Source organism: Vulpes lagopus, chromosome 8 (genome assembly GCF_018345385.1).
Source record: "Vulpes lagopus strain Blue_001 chromosome 8, ASM1834538v1, whole genome shotgun sequence".
Taxonomy (NCBI): domain Eukaryota; kingdom Metazoa; phylum Chordata; class Mammalia; order Carnivora; family Canidae; genus Vulpes; species Vulpes lagopus.
The window spans coordinates 126,383,683-126,404,639 of NC_054831.1; the positions used below are offsets into that span (position 1 = coordinate 126,383,683).

Sequence of the window (20,957 nt, forward strand, 5' to 3'; positions counted from 1 at the left end):
CAGGTAGTCAGGGAAGGAAAAGATCCATTTGGCATGAGGCGTATGGAAGACTTCCTGGAGGCAGCGAGACCTAAAGAGCTTAGAGGATTTGGCTGGTGAAGGAGGAAGGCATCTGGGGCAGGGGTCTAGAAGTCATCTGCCCGCATTGTCCCTAGATTCACATTATTGTCAAGTGTGTGGGCAGGAAGCCCTGGCCTGCTGCTGGAGTCATTAACATGGGGAAAAGAATGAGAGGAAGCCACCAAGATAGCTGAGGTGACATCCATCCCAGCCCCGCACCCTTTACCTGCCCAGACTAGGAGGCCGGAGGTCGAGGCCTGGGCTTCCACTTAGTTGCCAGCCAGCTACTGACCCTCTTTTCTGGGCCTTGATTTTTCTATCCACAAAATGGACTCCTTCCTTTCTCTTTGGTCACCTGCCAACCCAGAGGAACAGAACTTTGAGTTCTTGGAGAAAATTGTAGCTTCCCGTCGGGGCATTCTTTGGAGCCGGGGAGGTAGCCACCTCGTTACCAACTCCACATCTTCCTTCACTGATGCTACCAGCCCCCACAGGTGCCAGGCCCCGAGCCAGGGAACAGATGGAGGAGATGGCAAGCCGCTCCCTTAGATCGAACCTGGCCTCTCCTGCGCACCTGGGATCCCTCTTGTGGCGGCCTGCCCACATCAGTCTCCCTCCGTGCCCTTGGGTACCTGCTGCTGAGCTAACACCTGGGGTGTTGTCAGTTGAGTGAATGCGCAGTAGTTCAGGGGTCACGAGGTTCCTGTACTCCTCCTGGCCCTACCTGTGTGATCCAGGGCACATCGTTTGACTTCTCTGAGCTTCATTTCCTCCAGATGCAAAATGGAACCATCCATTCATCCAGCAGACATTTATGGAGTGCCAGTTCTATGCCCAGCCCGGTGTTGGGTGTAATCCAGCCAGGGGTTGATGGAGCTTTACAGTCTGCTAGGGAGACCAGCTGGGTGGTGGACTAGTCCATAAAAATTGTGGGGTCTGGGAGAGAGATCTGCAAGAGCAGGTTTTCAGGGCCACGCAACCTCTGGGAGCTACTTGGAGTCTCCTTACTTTGTCTAAGCCCCCATTTGTTAGTCGTTGCTTCAGTCTGTTCCCCTTGTAGGAAGAGGGGACCTCGGGACACAGCTCCCCCCTGGGCTAGGGCAGAAGAGAAGACCCCCAGGGCTGGAGAAGAGAGCAGGCCGGTTTTGTTGGGAGTCTCAGATGAGCTCGTGGATGCGGGGGAAATCGCGGGGGCTGTTTAGGCTGAGTCTGGTTATTTGAATTTAGGAGAAATGGAAGCGGCGCACAGGGCTCGGGTTTGGGGCTGTGTGACGTGGAGTTGAGTGCAGAGCGTGGGCCCTGCTTTCCACCTTCGTCCTCTTTCCTGTCTCCTCCCTCTTCAGGGGAAGACCAGCTCTGTCCTGGTTTTGATTTCGGGGAAGTGGAGGAAAGGGTTAAGTCAGCCTGGGCGGGGAGGTGGGGAGAAGGGAAGGGGTGGCTGGGGCAGGAATGTGTGATAAGATCAAAGCTCTCAGCCTGCCGGGGCCTCACCTTGGTTTCACCTGAGCAACCGGAGGGAATTCTCAACTCTCAACGTTGGTGGAAGAGGAGGAGGAGGACAGACTGGGGGGGGGGGGTGTTGTAGGTCCCACCTTCCTCCCTCCGGCACTGCAAAAGAGGTCCTCAGGTAGCTTCACACGCCCCCCCATCTTCCAGAAGGCTCCGCTCTTGCCCTGACAGGTGCTAGAAGCCCCAGGGACTACCTTTACTAGGTACATCCAGATTGTGGGGGAAGGGGAGGGGAGCATCCTCCTTACCACCCCCACCCCTACAGCTCTCTCACCCTTGGGGTTTCTGGCTAGGATTCAGGGGGCTCTTTCAGTTGCCTGTTAGCCCCCTCCTCTGTTTATTCTGCTCCATTTAACTCTGCAGGTTGTACTTTGGGATAGTGTCATGGGCAGGAGGCACAGCCCTGAGTCTTATCCTAGTTCCATCACTTACTGCTCTGTGATGCTGGGCTGGTGGCTTAGCCTCTCTGAACCTCATCTGTCAGCTGAGAATGGTAATACCCTCTTGGTGGGATTTTGGAGAAAATTAGAGATCATATAAATCTCCTATAGCCATAAGAGACAGTTGACAAATAACAGGAACCATTATTTTATGATTTTCTTTCCCTCCCTTTGAAGATTGCCTCTTGGTATTTTGTCCTAGGCAAACCCAAAGGCTCCAGTTTGTTCTGCACACCTCTCTCCTGCTTTGAGAAAGGCCCAGGCCCCAGGGTCCATCCTTCTGTCCAGCACCTTTCACTTAGGAGTCCTCATAGTGTTGAGAGGGGAGTGGGGCAGGACAGGTTGTGAGTGAGAGGAGGCTCGGGCTCTTGTAAGTGTCCCCAAGGCACCGGCCAGGCCACCTGCCCTAGTGATACAAGGTTAATCTTTCCAGGCCAGCCTGAGCAAGCCGGGTGGTCCAAGCCACTCCCTGGAGTTCCAGGGGCCTCAGCACCCTCACCACCACTGGAGCTCCTGCCTTTGCTCTCTGTCTTGGCTCTGCCACAGTTAATGATTATTCTGGGCAGCAGGGGACTGGGAGGCCCGCCCTCATAGCCCTCATAGCGCCTTAACCACTGGTTGCACCCAAGGTATTTCAGCAAGTGGCTTGGGTGTTCCCTGCTTTAATGTGGCAGCACAGTTCTGAGGCACATGGGCCAGGGGTGGGAGGGGGGGGATGGTGAACAGGGAGTAGGGTCTTAGAGTCACAGATTGACAGGCCAGCTGTGCCTCTGGGGCCCTGGGGACAGACTTAGGGCCCATAGGATCTGGGTGAAATGTGAGCTAGGCAAAATAGGCCCCTGTGGTTTCTTGCCAGCCATGTGAGCAGACCCTACAATAATATACCAGGTGAGCAAGCCCCCCCCACCCCAGCGCAGAAGAACCCCTGTATTCCTCCTCACCCAGGCTCCGAACCTGCAGGGGAGTCCCAGGTAGAAGGTGGTATGATGGGTAGGGCTTTGGGGCAGTTGGGCTTGGCTGCCCCAACCCTGGCTGTGTGACCCCAGATGTCACTTTACCTTTCCGAGCACCCATTTCCTCATCTGAAACAAGAGACTACCAATCCCTACTTTGTGGGCATCAGTAAGCCAACCTGCAGAAAGTTTGTAGCTCATGATTAATTCCCGGGGAATGGAAGCAATTATTATTATCATAATTTTTATTATCAGGAGAAAGTGAAAGCTGAATCCTAGTCTTGGGTAAAACCAGGGCCACAGTGGCCCATGGGTTCTGGGCCTGTGGCTGGTGGATTTGGGAGGAGGCAGGGCATGGGGAGATCCCAGGAACATGTTTGAAGAGGTCATGTATGAGAGGGCTGGCTGGCTGGAGAGAACAGGGCTTTGGCAGCCTCTCTGGGTCTCCCCCAGGCCCCCTCACTGCCCCCCCCACGGGCTCCCTGTCCACCCCCCCAGGGCTGGGTCCTGAGGTTGGTGCCTGCTGAGTGGGGGAGGAGGGATAATTGTTTATTTTGATAACATTAGGGCATATTCCCCCCCTGGCGGCTGCTATTTTGAGAGCCCCGGAGAGCAGGGGCTATGGTTAAATTAGGTAATGTTGCTCCAGAAGGAATGTGTGAAGCTGTGGGGCTGAGGCCGCAGTGAGAGGACAGTGGGTTCGCTCCATATAAAATTAACTGCAACTTGGAGAAGAGCTGCTCGGGTCACTTTATAAGGCGATGGAGGGGGAGACTGCTGCGGGGGTGGTGGGGGTGATGGCTCAGGGCCTCTTTTGGGGGAGCCTGGGCCCCTGCCCGGAGGCCTGGCTGGCCCAGCAGGGGCTGGCGATGTGGTGAAGGGGCAGGGCTGCTGTGTCCTCAGCTCTGTGCCTCTGGCTGCTGCTTGAGGCGGGTGGGGCTTGGGGTGGCGTGATGCATGGGGAGGATGGATCCACAGACTTGGCCTTGAATCCTGCTTCTGCCTCTTTCTAGCCTTCTGTGCTTGGGCAAGTCACTCCACTTCAGTGGACCTGAGGTATTATCAGTATCGAAATTACCAGTAGTGAACATGGTTCCAGCCCCCTGGAGACGTTCCTTAAGGATTGAATCTCTAGAAGAGAAAGCAGAGCTAACTTTTATTATAACTTGTGCAAGGTGGTGTTCTGACTCCAAGGATGGTCCACACACCAGCCGCTGGCACCTTATCCAGACCTACTGAATCAGGGCCTTATCCAGACCTACTGATCCAGACCTACAGGATCCCTAAGAGATCCCCTAGGAGATTCCCGTCGGAGAAACTCTGCTTTACATATACAGTCTAATTTTATCTTGAAAACTACCCCTGTGATGTGGGAATCCCTGTCATCTGTTGTGAAACTGAGGCATGGAGAGATGGCCAGCATAGGTGCTCCATCCATGTTCATTCTCTTCCCCGGATCTGTCCTTACTTCTCCTCTTTTTTGGACTGGGCTTGGGCTGGGGGGAGGTATGTCAAAGTTCCTGGCTGGACTGGAGAAAGTCAAGAGTATCTCCTGCCTTTGAGACTTAATCAGACCCTCCTATTTGCATGCACCCATGGGATCAGCACAGCTAGACAAGGGGTCATTCCAAAGTCATTCTATTCTTCCCATCCTTGGAGAAAGATAGGGACAGGGAAGGGGCTCTCTATCAATGTAGAGATAGTGGTACAGACAGTGGCCACTGCCTGACAGTCAGGGGGTCAGAGCAGGGCCTGCCCCGGCCTTAGATAGGGTCACCCTGCACATCCCTGGTACATTTGAGACTGAGTTCATCTAGCAGCAAATAATTTGAGGGGCAGTTACTATGTGCCCAGTCCCAAGGAAGTATTCTAAATTTCCCCCAATTCTGTAGACTCTTTATTATCCAGAAATGAAAATGCTAACTACTATTTGTGTACCACTTGACATGTGCCACACACTTGCATTATCTCTTTTATCTACTAAATTCCACTGCCTGTTTCTTTCTCTTTTATAAAATGGGAGAATGATAATAATAATAATACCTATCTCATGGGATTGTTATGAAGATAATATTTGTCAAAGGGCCTGGCACATAGTGTCTGTTAAATACATATAATAAGTACAAAAAAAAAAAAAAAGTACAAATAATCTCCCAACAAAGCAGGTACTGTTACTGCCTTCCATTTTACAAGTGTGCATATTGAGGTCCAGAATAAGAAGGGGACCCGTCTGTTGGGATCACAGGACATGAGGACAGAGCCATAAGAAATTGAGTCCCCAAATTTCTAAGCCACTATTATAATTCAGTTCACTTTGGTAAATGTTTGTTTATTATCTGCTAGTTGCTGCTCGGCATTGGGATGTATCCTGAGGTTAAAATACATGTAAATGGTGAGAAAACCCATCCTGGTGTTTGTCCTCAAGAAGCACTGGTTCCAGGAGGACAGTTAGAGACATTTACTCAGGGGGCTATAATTAAGACCGGATCTCTAGTCCTGTAAAAGTTAGAAGAAATGAGGTCCTATGGATGTGTGCGGGAGAAAGATGTCTTTGTGGGGGGTCCCGGAAGACCTCAGAGTCAAGGTGGTAATTTAGCCAGGCCTCGGAGGACGGAGTAGATTAGATTGCGAGGCGTAGGCATAGCATTCTAGGAGGAGGGAACAGCCTTCTTGGAGGCCTAGAGAGAGGAAATGTGCCCCGTGAGAGGGGGCAGCATTTGGGGGCCAGGGGCTGCGTGGGGTCTGCGGAGATAAGGCCAAGAAGGTCAACTCCAGCTTTCTTGTCATTGAAGATTTCCAGTTTTCTCCAAGACTGGCTCCTCCGCCAGCTGGGATTATTCCATCTCCGCTTTGACTTTTCTTCATGTCAAGAAATCAAAGACTTTAATAAATGGCCGGCCTGAGCTTCTGGTCAATGTGTGATAACGGGCATAGCCGACAGAATTTGGGCCAAAAGCAAGAGACTTGATGTCCTGATTAACTGGGCAGCCTTATCACCCACACATGTACAATTTCCGTGAGTCTTTTCCAGCGTTGACAATGACACTGGGTGGGGAGCACAGTGGAAGGCCAGGCCTGGGTTCTGGTTTCCCTCTGCGGCTTACCAGCTGTGTGGCCTTGGGCAAGCCTCAGTTTCCTCCTTGGTAGAGTGGAGACAGCTCTACCTCCGTGGCTTGCTTTAAAAGATTGGTGATGGTGGGATCTGCGCTGTCCGGTTTGATGGCTATTTAATAAGTTTAAGATTTAATAAAATAAAATGAAATTCAAAGTTTTGAATAAAAATTTTAGTTTCTCCGAGGCCTCAGCCACATGTCAAGTGCTCAGTAGCCACAGATGGCTAGTGGCTACCTTACTGGACAGAACATTTCCATCACTCCAGAAAGTTCCATTGGGTGGCCTATGCATTCAGTAAGGGGTGGCTGTTGTGACTGGTTCCCCTTCCCGGTTTCGGAACCCCCCCCTCCACAGGCTGCAGAGGCCTTGATAGAGGTGGACAGGATTGTCCCTCTGTACCTTCCCCACTTTCTCCTCAGTCCCTGGGGAGCTCTCCCTCTCCCTCCCCTGACTCCACCCATAATGCTAAAAAGGTCCCCCCTTCCTCCTTAATTTCCCACCCACTCCCCTCAGCTGTCTCTGCAGATCTGCCTGTTTAGCTGCTGGCATCTGGAATCTCCGTGTCCAGGCTCCGAGATTCCCACTGCCCTTCCTTGGGCGTGGAGGTGGGGGAGGAGGCCTCCCCTGGCAGTCCCCTGCTCCCAGCTGAGGTGCCTGGGCCCCTCTCGGCAGGACAGAGATGATGGTTTGTTGTGACGGGGGCAGTGGGCAGCCTGCCCGCTCTAACACTCCTGTATCTGGGCACCAAGCATGTTGTTTGCACTTGGCTGGGCCTCAGGGTCTGGCGCAGTGCCCTCAAGGGCTGGCCTAACTTGGCACCCCTGGTTACAAAGGCTGATCACGGGCCTCCGCCTGGTCAGGACACCAGGAGTTGTCCCTGGGCTGGGTCCTGGGGATGAGGGGCATGCCTGACACCTGGAGCTGGAGTGCAGGCCAGATTGGCAACAGTGGCCAGATCTTGGACACCCCACCGAGTGGGGACAAGGCCCGGGCAGGCCTGGGAAGGGTGAACACTCTTGGGTGCCGGGCAGGAGGTCACCCTTGGCGATTCAGATTGGTAGGGTCTGCACGCGCCATTCACACCCGTCTGGGGAGGAGCACTGGGTCTGAGATGCCAGAGAAGCTCAGGGTCACCTCTGAGTGTCATGTTCTGTCCTCTTCCTCCTGGTGGTTTCTTCCCTCATCAGCTGGGAGGTGGACAAACAGGCATCTCTGTCCACAAGGGCCGAGGCCATTGAGCCCAGCAAGGAGATGTGATGTCTGACATCACACAGCCAGTCTGGAGGAGTCAGAACTCTGACTTGATCACCTTAGGAGCCTTTCCCATCCTGCCTCTCTCCCTGTGGGAGCTCTGGGGACAGTAACCCCTGGATATCTAGCTGAGAAAAAGGGTTGGGTGCCTAGGTGGCTCAGCAGTTGAGCGTCTGCCTTTGGCTTAGGCCATGATCCGAGAGTCCTGGGATCAAGTTCCGCATCGGGCTCCCTGCCTGGAGCCTGCTTCTCCGTCTGCCTGTGTCTCTGCCTCTCTCTCTGTGTCTCTCATGAATAAATAAATAAAATCTTTAAAGAAAAAAAAAGAAAAAGGGTTGGAATCCTGGCCCTGCCACTTTTTCCGTGACCTGGGGCGAGCCTCTTTGAGTGTCCTGGGCCCCCCCTGGGGAATGGGGATAATTATACCTCACTCTCAGGGCAGAGTTGTGAGCATTAGGCAACTGGCCTCCTGGCTGTTTCTAGAACATCCTAAGGATACTGCTGCCTTGGTGCAGATACAGCTCCTGTTCCCTGTTCCTGGAGTCCCCTTCCCCTGTGCACTCGCTGCCTTCCCATTGCTGTCACCTTCCCTGACTGGCCTTGTAAAATAGCAGGTGTCACCACGATGGTCCCTGCCCCCCGACCCCCCGCTGTATTTTTCCTTATAACTCTCTCACCATTTGACAAATAGTAGTTTATGGTCCAGTTGACTCCCAAGTTGAATGTTGACTCCATGAGGGCAGAAAACACATGTGACGCATAATACCTGCACACGTAACAATGACTGGTCATTTCCCTCCTCCACCGGGTGCTTCTCGGAGCCACTGTTAATTGGGCCCGGGCCCTGCGCCAGGCTCTGTGCCCAGCAACTCCGTCTCAGCTCCATGAATCTCATAGGGTCCCCATCGCAGCCTTGTCACTGGTCAGACATGAGCTGCAGCGACTCGCCCAGAGCTCCCCAGCTGCAGGGTCACGGAGCCGGGCTTCCACCCAGGTTACTCCTGCCCCAAAGCTCCCACTGTGCTACCTCCAGCATCGGGTTAACGAGATCACAACTTTTACCCAAATTTGGGGTTCGGACTCTACATTTGACAGGAGTGAATGGATCAGATCGTAGGGTGGTTCTCAATCTTTTTGGGGGGGCACCCCTTCCAGCTCTCTCTTCTCCTGTGATCGGTTGATTATAACCATTCTCACTGCCCCAGAATGACAGGTACCCTTTGGCTGGGGAGCCCCAGAGGCTAACTGGACACCTCAGGGGTGGGGTAGGGAGCAGAGGGTGGGCCCAGGTCCTGGGCTATCCCTTGACTCTCTGGAGGCAAGTGAACAGGATGTTCCCTGAGGCAACAGACATTCCTGGTCGGAGGTGGCAGGCAATGGGAGATTTACCATTTCCGGTAACCCGAGTCCCTGGGAGATCAGGTCTTCCCTGCCAAGGACATGCACCCCTGGCTTGCCAGCCCTGCCCTTTCCTCGGCCTTGGTCTGCCTGCGGCTTAGGACCTGCTTGGAGGGACCAGCTGTAAGTCCCAGAGGTCAAGACCAGGGTCTCAGGGCCTGATCAGCCCCAGCTTAATGCCACCCTCCCGGAGTCCCCAGCCTTGGGGAAGGAGGGGAAGGAGGTGACGTGATGGAAGGAGAAGGGGCCTGTGTCTGCCTCTACCATCGACTTGCCAGGACTTGTCTTCTTGGTGCTTCCATATCTTCTCTGAGCACCCGGCGCTTCTCTAAGTACTCTCCGTACACGATCTGTCTTATCCTTCACACACATGATCCAACTCATCCTTTTAACAGCACCTAAGGGGAGGGGGTGTCACTAAAATGAAGCTAAAGGGGAACTGACCCAGTGGGGTGTATCACAGAATGGGATTTGAACTCAGGCTCTTCCATACTGGCTGGTCTTCCTTGAAGTCCTTCCTTACCCTCTCTGGGCTCTTTTTTGGCAAAAGAGAGAATTTTGGGCCAGGTGATCCCTCCTAGCCCTGGCAGCCTGGGACCCAGGAATCTGTTGGAAAGCTTCCCAGGCAGGTTTAGTGTGAGCCTTACCTCACCTGGTAGAGGGGAAGGGGGGCAGGCATATCAGGAATTATTCTTCCCCAGGGTTGGGGGGTTGGCGGCGGGTTTCTGGAAAGCTCATTCTCTGGGCCCATGAGCTCTTGGATGGGTGGGGGCGGGCGGGGGAGGGAGGAAGTGACAAGTTGTCCTGTGAAATCTTCACCGCGGTCTTGTAAGGGGGTCATTTTTATTACTGTTTTACAGACTGGAAAACAGAGGCTCAGAGGGGTCAAGTGATTTGCCGAGGGCTACACAGCTAGGCAGTTACCAGGCTCAGGGTGTCTGGTCAGCTCCAAGTGCCGTGGAGTGGCATGTGACCAACACACATTTCCTAGGATGGCTTTGATTTATGAATAAAATAAAAATAGTCTTCCTGAAAAACTGTGACCGTGCCCGAGACTTTGAATACTTGTGCATCCAAACTACATCTCCCAGGCTGCCTCTGACACCTGGAAGTGGCCCAGGGATCCTTTGTTAAACTGTTTCTCCACATTCGCCTTGGAAAATATGGCCAGGCGTAATTATAGGGATGCAAGAGTTCAGAGGAGGGAGAGCCGCGTGGGCTGCAGGGAACTGGAAAGGGTTGGCACTGTGCTAGGAGCAGGGCTGTGGGGCTGAGAGGGGCCTGGGGTGGGGCAGAGCAGGACCAGGTCCACAGGCTCCAAGAAGGCTCCCTGCAGGGCCTGCAACCCCTGGCCATTTGCCAGGAATGGCACGAAGCCTCTCCCGGGACCCCCTGCCCACTCGGCCCTGCCCATCCCCCCTCCCAGCCAGGGTCTCTGGGGCACCCTGGCTTCAGGCAAGGCATCCTCGGCCCACAGACCTTTGCTCCAACCCCTCCCTCCCCTGCCCAGACTTCCCCCAGGAACTGGGTAAAGGGCTACAGGAATGAGGCCTGAGTCCTGGCCAGTGGGCCCAGCAGGGCCAGGGACCCTGGGATTTGAGCAGTTGGCAGCATGAGGACTGAGATGACCCCAGCCCTGCTGCTCCCAACCCCCTCGTGCTGTGCAGCCCTTGGCCCCCGAGGCCCCAGCAGCTGTCAGCAGGGAAGGGTGATAGAGAAGGGCCAGAGGTGACTTCTCAGCCCGTCCCTTCTCCCCCTGCTTGGACCAGGCCCAGAACTCTTACCAGCTGTTGTCAGCAGCTGCTGAGCTTTGTTCCAGAGCCAGCAGTGGGCACCTCCCTCCTCCCGAAGGACATCTTCCCACCATCCTTCACAGCCAGTGCCCCTAGGGAGAGGTTGGGGCTAATACGGAGGACAGGGTTGCATCCCTGAGTTCCTTTGATCCTACTAGCATGGAGAAATAGGAATTAATGAGCCCATTTTTACGGAAGAGAAAACAGATCCAGAGAGGCCAAGCTACTTGCTTGAAATCACACAGCTCTTGGCCCAGTGCCTACCCCATTGCCTTTCTTTAGACCGTGTTGTGTAGGACAATAGAGACTTTGAGGTTCCTGGGCCTATCACCTTGGCCACTTAGTAGTTTGAGGACTCCAGGCAAGCGCTTTTTTTTTTTTTTTTTAAGATTTATTTATTTAAGTAGTCTCTACACCCAGGATGGGGTTGAACCCACAACCCTGAGATCACAAGTTGCACACTCCACCAGCTGAGCCAACCAGGCGCCCTTCCAGGCAAACTCCTTAACTGCTTGGAACGGAACTCTCATTTTCTTGCTTATAAAATAATAATAATACCTACCTCTTAGGATTATTGAGCAAACTAAAATGAAAGAATCAATGTTAAGTACTTAGCATATGGCCTGGAGTGTTCTAAGTACCCAAATTGAGATCTAGCAATATTATCCTCAAGGACTGTTAGCCACCTGTGCACCCAGCACCGTGGCTGGCTCATGGGGGTTACAGACACATTCCACAAATATTTATACCAGCCAATAAATATTTATTTGGTACCTACTGTGTGCCAGGTGCTTGAAAAAGAGCAGAGACAAAACAAACAAAATTCCCATCCTTGCTTACATTCTATCCCACGCGGTGGCTGGGGAGACACAACTTCATCTTAACCACAGAAGCCGCCAAGCAGTTTTATACACACTGCTGTATTATCCACGTTTTCAGACGAGAAAATGGGCTGAGATCACTGGCGGAGCAGAGCCCAAGACCCAGCTCTCCTGAGGGTCTTGAGCAGTGGTCCCGTGGGCTCCTTAGAGGAGGTGACACTGGTGCTGCATCCCTCAGGGCCTCAAGGCCTGGCAGGAGAGGTTGGGATGCAGCTATCACAGTCTGGGCAGCAACAATTTCAGGAAGGTCTTGCCTAGGTCAAGGCTTCTTGTTCCCCAGGGAGGAGGCCCAGCCAGAGCTTTAAATACCCCATGCAGCCCAGAATAGCCCCCATTGTCTTGGCCTGCAGCGGGGGGACCCTGGAGGATGCTGAAGGAGGCTGATCCTGGAGCAGGAGGAGGTCTTTCCTATATGGCAGGGGTGGTGTTTCTGGGCAGACTTTTCCATTTGGCTCCTGCAGGAAAGGCTGCCTGTGGGAAGGGCGGAGCGCTGCCTGGTTCTGCGTGAGCAACGTGCTGGCTGACGGGGGAGCTCCGTGGGTGGGGGACTCCCAAGGAGGGCTGTGTGCCTGAGTGAAGGTGCTCCTTTGTGCGCCAGGGACGTGTGTGCATTGGCCCACTGGGCCCTCCGCTGTGGGCAGGCCTAGCCATGTCCCTTGCCTGGGGCCTCCTGGCACCCTCTGGTGCTCTGGCTATTTTGGGCACTGGCTGTGTTCACGTTTGGGGAGGGATGGGTAATCCTGCCCAGGCCAAGGATGCTGAGGGCATGCTCTGGACGGCCATTCCAGGCTCCTGGATTTTCAATGGCTGTAGCCTCTGCCCCTGACTTCAGCCTCAAGGGGTCCCGGTCCGTGGACCCCTACGGGATGTCAGCTCCACTGGCAAGGGGGAAGAAGGGCACCAGACAGACCTTGCCCTTGAGACATTCTCTGCTCTCGGTATCAGGAATAGTTGTGCTTCCTCTAAGCAACGGGTTTGTTTTGATCTCATTGGGACATGGAATCCAAGGACTGGTCAGGTTTCCTTCCTCCCATTGGCCACTGGAAAGCTCAGAGCCAAATGAATTGTTGCTTTCCCAGACCTCCAGAATTCAGCACATACTGTCTATCTACTCACCTCCCTCCAGACTGTCAGCTTGCTCTTGTGAGCTTTTCTTACGTATGTTTTTTTCATTCTCTCCTGCTATTATGTGTGCATCTTTGTAAGCAGCTTTGAGTTTTTCTGGAAGAGGGTGTCAGGGGAAGTATAAATAGATGATGATGATGATGATGATGATGATGATGATGATGATGATGATGGGGATGACGGCAACCCTGTGCTGGGCAGTTCCCTGCAGGCCACTCCTTAAGGCTTGGATCTCACTTCGTGATTACCTCTGCGAGCCTCGCCCTCTTTGCCGGTGGAGGCATAGCCTAGAATTCTAGAAACCTAAGGTTTTGGGATTTCAGTGTCCTAAAATGTCAAAGGCAGAAGGAACCTTTAGGATCGTTTAAGTTGAGAGCTTTCAAACTTCTTAATGAGCAGTGAAACCCTTATGCCAATCAAAATAATAGTATTTTGGTTAAATCTTGCAATATTTTTTAAAAAGATTTATTTTATTCAGAGAGAGAGAGAGAGAGAGACTGAGAGGCAGAGACACAGGCAGAGGGAGAAGTAGGCTCCATGCAGGGAGCCCGACGTGGGACTCGATCCCAGGTCTCCACGATCACACCCCGGGCTGCAGGCAGCGCCAAACTGCTGCGCCACCGGGGCTGCCCAAATCTTGCAATATTTTGATAAATAACAGCAAACATCAGACGTTCACTGGGTGCTGGTGCTATTTGTAGGATTTTACATTTTTGTCTTATCCTTACAACAATCCCATGAGGTAGATACTCTTAACAGGAACAATCATGCCCATTTTACAGATGAGAAACGGAGAGGCATGGAGGGGTAAAGCGGCCTGCACCCAGCTAACCAGGGGCCACACCGGATGTATTATGTGGAGGGTCCTAATATAAAATGGAAAAAGATGGATTTGTTTTCACTGAAGCAAGTATTTGGGGGAGGGGGCCCAAGTTCTATCTGTCCCCCCACCCAGTCACCTGCTGTCTGAAGTGGTCCCTGAGGCGCCGAGGACGGCCTGGAAAGCAGTGTTCTAGGCCTGCTTCCTCATGTAACCGAGGGAGCCCGAAGCCTGGAGAGGGGAAGGGGCTTACCCCGATGGTGGGGAGAGCTGGAAGCCCTTCTCAGTCCCTCCCAGCCCACTTTGCCGCCGGAGGAGCGCCAACAGCTGAACTTCCCTGCAGAGACCTCAGCTCCCACCCACTCTCATGGGTGCAGGGACCCTGTGACCTTCTGCATGGTCCTCGGGGTCCAGCGTGACCAGGCACTGGGCCATGCCCTCTGTCCCCTCCTACAGGACTCATCTCCCCAGAGGCCAGGCTGCTGGCAGGGAGGGACGGGGCGGCTTCTGATTGGCTTTTCTCAGGCTCTGACAGTGTTTCTCCCCGAGGAGAGAAGATACCCCTGGTGTCACCTGGCCTGCCTTTCCTCGACCAGCCCTTCATTGCGTGGGGCCTCGGGGCTTTCTGTGTTCAGAGCCCCCTTTTCAAAACCCCTGTGACCATGGTGTCTGTGGTGCCAGCGGTGGTAGCAGCGGTGGTGGCCGTGGCCGAGGCCATGGCAGCAGTGGTGGTGACGGCGGTGGTGTCGCTGACGGGCTCTATCTCACATCCAAAGCCTCGCTGAAGCAGAGCTCGTTGGCTGCTCGACCAGGGAAGGTGGTAGGTGCGGTGTGGGTGCCCCCAGTATGTGCTCCGTGGAACCCTAGTCCCCTGAGCATGAAGAAAGGGTTCTAAGTTAAGCACGTTTGGGAAACAGTGAATCGTTGCCCCCTCCTCCCGTCATGGTGTTCGGGACACTGAGGACTTAGGGAACCAGCTCACCTTTGTGTCACCAGCCTGTCCCAGGTGTGTTTGTCTGCAGGACCCTCCCGCCATGTCCAGCGTTACTGTGCCTTGGATTGGACATTAGTCATGAGGAAAGGGGGTGGGACACTTCAAAAGGAAGGGGCCCTTCCTTTTGTTTCCAGCTCTGTGCCCCCTCCACCAGGCCTGTCCTCAGGCATGGGCTCGGCCCTGCCGGCCCCTTCCTCCCCCTCCAGGAAGCAGATGAGGAAAGCCCTGGGGGGCAGGGGGTGCTGGCCTCCTTGGCTGCAAACTGCCGTTCCAGCCTGTTTTTTCCTGTTGCTGATGCCCACGGGATCAAGCAGGAGTAGGGTCACTGAGGCCTGGGGGCCGGGCTGCCTTGTGCAAGGCCCTTGAGCTTGGGCTGTGGCCCCGCTCACCTCCGAGATCCCCACCCAATCCCTGGGAGCAGGTCCCTGCTCAGTAATGGGAGAAATGGGCCCCTGGCTGAAGGCTCAGGCATCAGAGATGGCAGGAGGAGGTCTCGGGCAGTACAGAGCTTGGGAACCAAGGAGGGGTCGGGCTCCTAGTCTTGGCTTTTCCAGCTCTTGACTCTGGGCAAGTGGTCTTCCTGAGACTCCGAGTCTTCACTTATAAACTCCACCCCTTCATTAACTTAAAAAGTGTCTTTGGGCAGCTACTCTGTGCCAGGTAATATGACAGTGAGCACAATGGACAGAGTCCCTTCCCTTTGTGGCACTGATGTTCTAGTGGGGGTGACTGATGATAAACAGATAAATGTGTAAATGTGGGTAGAATGTAGGTGGTGAGGCGCTAGGAGGCAGGACAAGGGAAGTGACAGGGCTAGTGAATAGATGCTGGACCTGGGATATGGCCAGGGTGGGTCTCTGTAAAGGTGGCCTTTGAGCAGAAACAAGAAGAGGAGGAGTGGGCACATCTGGGAGCAGTGTCCCAGGTGGAGGATGCAGCAGGTGCAAAGGCCCTGAGGTGGGAGAGAGGTGTAGTTGAAAACTATTGAGATAAATGTGACAGGGAGTGGGGAGAGCACAAGAGGGGAGGAGGTTGGAGAGGTGTGTGTGTGTATGTGTGTAGGTCACACAGGACCTGGTCACCCTTCGTAAGGGCTTTTCTTCTCCTCCTTTGATGAATCAAGACTAATGGAAAGGCCTAACCCAGTAGGTTCAGAAGGTGGTCATTGTTGTAAGTGGTGTCTCATTTCAACCAAAATTTGTAGAACGGGATCCCTCCTGTCCTCCTGTAGGCCTGGCACTGTGCTGGGGGCTTCATTCATGAAATCTATGGGTGGCGACCCCAGAGAGGATGGGCCGGCCCAAGCAGGTCGGTGGGGCCTGGAAGGCCCACAGACACTCCAGCACTCCGTGGCAGCAGGGCCTCCTGGGTGCCAGAGAATCTGAGAACCACGCCGGGCTGCAGGCAGGAGGCAGGCACGTGAACACCGCAGGCGCTGTTGGCACCAGCCGTGCTTGGCAGATAGTGTTCAAGCCCTGGGGACCTTCTTGCTGGGCGGCCCAGCCCGGAAGCCGTTCCCACTGGGCCACCCCCACCGCCTTGGCCGCACCTGGCACATGGGTGGGGGCGGGGGCATTTCCCCGTGACTTCCTGCTTCTTCCGTCTAGGCTGGCAGGCAGCTCATCCACCGCCAGGGGAGGCCCATTCTTGGGGTGTCTGTGGGGCGGGAGGAGAGTGCAGGGACTCTGGGGGGACCAGGGTACTTGGGTGCTGTGACTAGCACCGTGACACCAGCGTAGTCAAGGGACACTGGTCTTTGGGTGGAAAAAGCCATTCAGGGCTGGTCCGTTGATGGTGCTGTGTCCTCTTCCCACCTCTGGGCCTGGGCACATGTGCCCCTTCCTTCTCCCTGGTGCACGCCCTCCGCCCCTTCTCCACCCTACTTAGGTGAGAGGGTCTTTCAGACCCAGCTGAATTGTCCTTTACCCCGGAGAAACCTTCCCCAAACTCCCACCTGCCTCGGTCACTGAGGGGACTGTCCCCTGGGCCCTCCCAGCCCCCGCCCCTCTTCTGTAGAGTCCTCCATGCACTGTATTTCATGCTGCATCTCCCTTAGGAACACAGAGCTCTATGTCTGTTAACTTCCCCGTTTTATCCCCAGGACCCAGCACATAGTAGGTGCATGGGAACTAAAGATCAAAGCAACTTGAATTGAACCTTCTAGGGAAGGTGGGATTGATTATCCTTTCCTTACTGGGGAGGAAGCTGAGGCTGCCCAGAGAGGTAGTGGCCAAGGCGGCCTGGAATCAGGGTTGTCCCAGTAAAGTCTGCCCTCTGCCCCACTGGCTGCATCTCTGAGACTCATAAAGTGCTCTCGCTCGACGGTGGTGGTGGCAGCCCTGCTCGGGTGCAACCGCAGCTGCGTGCATAGGGACCTTGAAGGTAGAGACCATGTCAGGTCCACCTGGTAAAGGGTCAGGTCGACCTGGTAAAGGGCCAGCCAGTTTTCTGGTCACCCTTTCCAAAACAGATCACCCCTTATTCCCCTTGCCTCTCCCAATAGCCCTGGGCAGGAGGCAAACAAGGGACCTCTACCTATTTCATCACTGAGGAACCTGAGATGTGGAGGGAGTGTTATCCATCTCAAGGAGGATGTTATTCAGAGTCCCTTTTCTCTTGGGACAAGGTATTATGGTCTCAGTTTTATTTTAAAAATTTTTTTAAAGATTTTATTTATTTATTCATGAGAGACCACATAGAGAGGCAGAGACACAGGCAGAGGGAGAAGCAGGCTCACTGCAGGGAGCCCGATGTGGGACTCGATCCCAGGACCCCAGGGTCACGACCTGAGCCAAAGGCAGACGCTCAATCACTGAACCACTCAGGTGCTCCTTATAATTTAAAAAAAAATGTTTTTTTTTTTTTTAAATTTAGTTGAGAGAGAACACATGAGCAGGGGGAGAGGGAGAGGGAGAGGGAAAAGCAGACTCCCTGCTGAGCAGGGAGCTCGATGTGGAGCTCCATTCCAGGACCCCAAGATCACGACCTGAGCCAAAGGGAGATGCTTGACCAAATGAGCCACCCAGAGGCCCCGGCCTTAGTTCTAATGCTGGGGAACTGAGGCTCAGAAATGCAGCTTTTGCTATGTGATCTTGAGCAAGTCCTCACTCTCTCTTCCTGAACTTCATTTTCTTCTTCTGTCAGAAAGGCTAATTCCCACCTTGGGGTTGTTGAGCAGGTTCGCTTGTTCGTTCTCGCATTCTGTCTGTGACTGCAGGTCTTAATTGAGCACCTAGTATGTGTTTTCTGTCTTGAAGATGCAGCAATGATCAACACAGACGAAAATCTCGGCCCTCCTGGTATTTTCACATCAACAGAGATGGCTGGTGTGGAAGCCTAGTGCATAGAGTGGGGTCTCACTGCAGTTTGCTAAATGGGAGGGGTGCCAAGGGGCTTGTCCAAGACCACATGGTGAGTTTGGGGCAGAGCTGGGACAAGAGACCCCAGACCTCTGCTTTCCCTCAGTGGTCCGATGTGGCCCTGGCTGGAGGACAGACTTTGCGGGTCACAGGCCTTGGGATGGGAAGCAGGGGCTTGCTGGCTGCTGTGCCACCAAGCTAGCAGAGTACAGAAGCGGGGGCCCTGCTTTCAAACTGGATTCCCACTGCCTTAGCTGTGTGACCTCGGGGAGGTGAGTTCACTTCTCTGAGCTTCTTTTCTCATCTGTAAACTGGGGATGGTGGGAGCGGGGTTGGCCGGGGACCCGTATCTGGTTTATGGGGTTATGGGTTTGCACGAGGTAAGCCTGGTGAGAGCCTTATCTTGGCACCCACGTCCAGTGAGCGCTTGCTGTGCCTCCACTATTCTCCTTATTTGGGGGGTCATGCTTCTTTCTGGCCAGCGGGCTGGCGAAGCTCCTGCACCTTGGAAGCTTGAGTGTGGGAAGCTGGCTGGCCTCCCGAGTGGCACGGGCAGCGTAGGCATGCCAGAGGAGGCTGCGGCCGCCTCCTTTCCGGCCCGGCGCCCCTCTTAGCCTGCCAGGGGATTAAAGGCCTTTGGCCTTTGTGTCGGGCTCACCCGCCCCTGGCAGTTTGCACAACAAAGTGCTGCCCTGACAGATTCCTTCCCCTTTGCCGTCTGCTGCCCATAGACAGGGCACTGGGCAGTCTGGGGGTGGGGCAGGGCACCTTGACCCTGTATCTGGGGGCCTGGGTTATCGCAGAACCAGGGAGCATGTGTTATGGGGTCCCCTGGGAGCCTCTATCGTCACAGAGTGGGAGTGGGAACTTTCTGAGGTCTGGGTCTTCTCTGAAGATTTGGGGACCGTAGATGGGGGAAGGGACACTGAGGCAAAGTCTGTGCTGGCAGGAGGCAGGTGGGCAGGCAGGGGCTCGTTTGTCTCCCGCCCCCACACAGTCTCTGGATTTTGATGGAGTGAGCTCACTCCAGCCCAGATGCCTGGAGCCCTGCCCTGGGCAGCTGCAGCCACCCTGGGGACTACCGTGTTCCGACCTTCCTGCCCAGCTGCGGGGGTAGTGGTGGGCTCAGCCGAGGCCTGGGCCATGAGGAGGGGGCGATGGGCCGGCGGCCCGAGTCATATGTGAATAACATCTCTGCAGCAGCCCAAAGTCCCCCTGTGGTCCCAGAGTCAACCTCAGAGCAGGCAGTTAACTTGAGCTTTGGCACCAAACTTTGTTGTCACCCCCGACCTGGGAGCCACCCCACCAGCCCGCCCAGAGCTTAGGCAGCAGTGCCAGGCCCTTCCCTTCATCCCAGACCTGGAGGCTGACCCCGGGCCTGAGCCCATGCCCCGCACCCCCACACATCACCTGTTGTCGGTACCCTCCCCTCACCTCTACTCTGTGTCCCCTGCATGGTACTAATTCTAACGCTTACTGAGCACTTACAGTATATAAGGCATCAAGCTGGGCTCCTTACACGCCTTCAACTTCGTTCACACGGTGATCTCTGTGATCTCCCTCTTCTCGTCTGCAAAATGGAAATGATAATGCACCTTGAAACCCGCGAAGCTGCTTTGGAATCCAGAAGTTTCCAGATAGGAGAAAGGTTACAATAGAGCACATGAGAACACTCGGTGGAGTCTGGGGCAACGCCCCTAATGAAACACAGTAATATTGCTGCAGCAAAACATACAACTCCTCACCCCTAAGTGGAGTAAATAGGATGTTAATAGCTTCCTGTCAGTTCAGGTCAGGACTTGGCACCAAATGAGCTTGTTATAAACTCATTTTAAAAAAGAAAACACTCTCAGTTTTCAGAGCTCTTTGCATTTCCCTTGCTACAGACGAGGGTTAATAGCCCTGCAGTGGCACCCCCACCTCACCTGCCCCCCAGTTGCTACGAGGATTAATCGAGGTGGTCCACACAGTGCTGAGGACAAGGACACGGCCCGAAGAAAGCCCTCCGTGGCATCGGCCCATCCTTGTTGTCCTCACCCTCCTGCCACTTTCCTACAGCTTTGATTTTAGCAGCACAGGAAACTCTTACCTGCACACATGCCCTGTGCAAGACCCACGATCCTCACTTAAGAAATCCTTCAAAAACCCCAGACCTGATATCCTATATCCATAGCTGCACCTCCCCCTGTACCCCAAACTTTCTCTACCTTCTGTTCCCGTCTCCAGTGGCGATACAACCCAGCCTCAAGGAGCTGTCTCCCAGAAGTTCCCTGTCTGTCTGGTATCCCGCCTGTCTGGGTCCCCTCCACCCCCACCCTCCCACCCCCCAATGAGGGGCCACTGTGCCCACACCCCTGCCCCAAGCAATTGTTCCCAGTGCTTGAAAAAACAGTCCTTTGGCCTTGCCTTGTATGAGTCAGCTGCTTCCACTTCCCCCATCAGGAACCTGCCAGGTCTGGAAAATCCCCCTCTCTGCTTGGCTCCTTCCTTTCTGGCCCGGGTCTGCCTTCTGGACCCTTCCTCTTTGGCCCCGCCATCCGGCTCCAACGCCTGCCTGAGTACTGCGTTCCTCTGGGAGGAAGCCGGGCTTTCTCATTGCCGGAGATGGCTGGAGGGCAGGAAACCTGGGTTCTATTTCTGCCTTTGACCTTGGAGCCACCAGTGGCCCTCCTTGGGACGTTAGGCACACACTGCACGGGCTCAGGCCGCTGGCAGCTCAGGCATCCAAGGGCCATCCTGGGAGCTACTTGGATTGGGGATGGGAACCAGCCAGCCCTGGACGTTCTGGCCCTGCCCCCTTGCTTAGGCCTCAAGGCCAGCCTGGAGGCTCGGCCTCAGCCCTGCCTCTTTCCTGGTCAGCAGGCGCAGAACCCAGAGGTCCTGGGTCTATCCTGGCTCTCTGCCACTCACCTGTGATCCTTGGGCAAGTTACATGGGGAAAGCGAGGTGCTATTCCCTTCTCTGTGAAAGGGGGCCTTTCACACCTGCTCAGCCACCTCAGGGGGTCGTTGTCAAGGTCCAATGACACCAAGATTGAGGAAATGCTCTGTAGACTGTGAAACGGCACTGCGGTTAAATGGTTTTGCGGAGTGACTCTCAGTGACCTCAGCCGGTTCCGACTCAGTGGCAAAAGCTTAGACATTAGAACTGAATGACCAGAGAGGTCAAATCCCAGCTCTGCCACCTGCTAGATCTTCAGGCAGATGACCTGCCTGCTCCATGTCCCCATCCCTGCCTGTAACCTGGGTTAGCATTCATAA

General features: G+C 54.5%; 1 protein-coding gene and 1 long non-coding RNA gene across 3 annotated transcripts in view; one reads left to right on the plus strand and one right to left on the minus strand.

Annotated features, from left to right (window-relative positions):
• The window catches only part of HSPG2 (heparan sulfate proteoglycan 2), a 98,362-nt gene that overhangs the window by 9,072 nt on the left and 68,333 nt on the right, over positions 1-20,957 (plus strand). The gene's annotated exons all lie outside the window — the stretch shown is intronic.
• Positions 17,354-20,014, minus strand: LOC121497855. Its single transcript, XR_005989545.1, has 3 exons — positions 19,905-20,014; positions 19,186-19,267; positions 17,354-17,674 (listed from the first exon to the last, which is right to left on the minus strand). It is a non-coding gene; the product is annotated as an uncharacterized LOC121497855 (long non-coding RNA).